Source organism: Triplophysa rosa, unplaced genomic scaffold (assembly GCF_024868665.1).
Source record: "Triplophysa rosa unplaced genomic scaffold, Trosa_1v2 scaffold148_ERROPOS71392, whole genome shotgun sequence".
In the NCBI taxonomy this organism is placed as follows: Eukaryota; Metazoa; Chordata; class Actinopteri; order Cypriniformes; family Nemacheilidae; genus Triplophysa; species Triplophysa rosa.
This window is the reverse complement of record NW_026634152.1, coordinates 68252-71150: the sequence shown is the minus strand read 5'-3', so window position 1 is coordinate 71150 and position 2899 is coordinate 68252. Positions and strand designations below refer to the sequence as shown.

The 2899-nt window shown below is 36.7% G+C and overlaps 1 long non-coding RNA gene across 1 annotated transcript in view; it reads left to right on the top strand.

Moving 5' to 3' along the window:
* Window positions 1-1381: 1381 nt before the first annotated feature.
* The window catches only part of LOC130549677 (uncharacterized), a 10477-nt gene continuing 8959 nt past the window's right edge, over window positions 1382-2899 (top strand). Inside the window, exon 1 of the long non-coding RNA XR_008962238.1 lies at window positions 1382-1426. This is a non-coding gene — a long non-coding RNA (uncharacterized LOC130549677). The remainder of the gene's footprint in view (window positions 1427-2899) is intronic.

Here is a 2899-nt window from a genome sequence, read left to right as displayed (position 1 = left end):
AAAACATATCTGTACTTATTAAATAGATACTAGTACCTATTTGTTAGATACTAGTTCGTTTTGATTAGATACTAGCATTTATTCATTAAGTACTAGTACTTGATACTAGTACTTATTATATTAGTGACTAGTAATTATTCCATTGTAACTAGTAACACATTTCAGATTTTTGCCATTGACTTCTATGGAGATCTGTCATTTAGATATCAACTATTCATTTCTGACTAGTTTGTTTTCCAATAGTCACTAGTATCTACTTATTGGATACTAGTATTAGTATTTATTCATTAGGTACTAGTTCATATTTTCAAGATACTAGAGCCTGCCAAACAGATACCAATGCTTATTTTTTAGATACTAGCATTTATTCATTGGATACTAGTACCTATTAAATATATACTAGTATTTATTATATTTATACTAGTACTTATTCATTAGATACTAGTACTTATTTATCAGAAACTAGTACGTGTTTATCATCTACTAGTTCTTATTAGATTTATACTAGTACCTATTCACTAGATACTGGTACTTTTTTCAATAGTGACTACTAAGATATTTTATTTTACTAGTAAGATTTGCAATTGAACTCTACAATGGCCATTCTGACTAGTCATACATATGTACATACATAGTCAGTACATATGAAAGGTAAAAAAAACAATTGTGACCAGTAAGATAAGAAATGTTACTAGTAACAACCGTAAAAGACACCAGTGTCTCATATAAAAGTACTAGTACTTAATGAATTACTACTAGTGCCTATTAAATACAGTAGGTACTAGTATACATTGAATACAAATCCAGTATTTAATAACAAGTACTAGTATTTAATGAATGCATACTAGTAGTATTAAAAATATACTAGTCATTATTGTAATACGTACTAGTCAGAAATTAGTAACTGATATCAAAAACAGAATAACTACTAGTACCTATTCATTTGAAGATATCTTCCGCCTTAAAAGGAACTGGTAAGAATGGGTTTGGAGATATCTTGATTCAAACACATTATTGCATAAACATGAGTACCTCCCTCAGTCATCCAATCAGAGTTAACATACTAATGCAACATATCCTTGGGTATCGAAGCAGCACTTCCGCCATGCTTGTCGCCATATTTGTGTCTGACATGGCAGTTAACAACACATCTAAGCGAGACTAAAATAACTCGATATTTGGGAAAAACATATATTATTAGTTGTGATCCTTATTTATTAGGCTACCTCCAATTGTATTTTGGCCCTTACAATCTGTGAAGCGTCTGCTAAACTTTTCCGGACATTAATATCTTGTACATAATCTATTGCTATCGCCATACAGCGGAGCGAGAAAGCATGCATATCAACACGTTGTTGCAGGATGTGAGAATGACACCAATATGTGGTATCTGGAGACAAACCATCTATTTTTGAAAACAGGACAGGTAAGTGAATAAACAACGATTATCAAACGTGTTATTGTGGGTGTTATTGTTGTCATGCTACCTAACGTGAGCGAGTTATCAGCTAAAGGGCTAACATGCCGGTGTTGTGCCGAAAACACACTCCCCGCCAGATTATGCACCCCCTTCAATAACACGCTGTCCGATTGGCTAATTCTAACCCCTCCCCACACCCAATCCTAATCCTAACCCCTCCCCTAACACCTAATCCTCACCCTAACCATTGTGGGGAGGGGGGTGCATAATCTGGCAGGGAGTGTGTTTTCGGCACGACACCTGGAAGATAACATTAGTAACTGTTACTCTAGTCTAGATTGAAGCCAACTAACGTTAGACTTAATGTTAGTTGTGTTTAATTGTTTTTGAACCAGGTGTGTGACGTTTCATATCGATTGGGTTTATATTCAACCAGGGGCGCAACAGCACATTTTCTGAGGGGTATGCGAGATCAGTTTTGGATAGAGTTAATAAATTGCAACAAACGCGAATTTAAATGCAAATTAACATGTTTCCTTCAACCATATATCCTATACAAATAACGTGTTAATTCACTTTCTTATAATCGACAATTGAATGCAAACTCGGTTGATGATGGCCATTTGCCTTTTCTAGGCAACCTTCTGGTCACGAGTCCGACTCTCTAACCATTAGGCCACGACTGTGCCCATTATTCAAGATATTACATTTTTCACGTAACAGGTCAATCATTTCTAGGCTCTGAACACAAAAGCAACATGTCCATGGACAGTGGCGATGGGACATTGTTGCAACTCAAGACAATTTGCAGCACATAAAACTGCACATCTGCCAACACCTCTGACCACTCTTTATGCAAGCCCCAGGCTTGAAATGGATTTGCCCGCACTGCTGGAGGAGGGTGCCGAGACCTTTGAGAAACTGAATCTCACACCAAAGCAGGTATTTGTGATAATTATAGCTATTTTAATAGTTAAATTACTTTTAATATGCCTAATATAAATATAGGACTGATTTAAAGCTAGGAATTGTACTCCAAAATATATTTTGTGTTGTTTTAATCAGATGGGGTCTAAAAATGAGGACACTGCCAGAGAATCGTACCTGAGGGCGATGCAGGACCTCCAAGCAGACCTCCACGTGGCAGCATCTGGATTTATAAGTAACCCAGAGGTGCCATGGATCGGTGGATCACCAGATGGTGTGGTGATGGTGTTATAGATTAAGTCTCCTTTCAGTGCAAAAGACCACACTCTACATGAATGTGTAAACGACTCAAGGTTCTGTCTGAGGAAGACTCAAGGTTCTGTCACTGAGGAAGGTGTAATGAGCCTAAAGCTTAATCACAGTTACATGCATCAAGTGCAAGCCCAAATGTGTGTAGCAGAGGTAACATACTGTGATTGTCAAGAACTATTTATACAGCGCATCCCGTTTGATGATACAAAAAAAACAATGTCACATGTCAAACAATAGCTG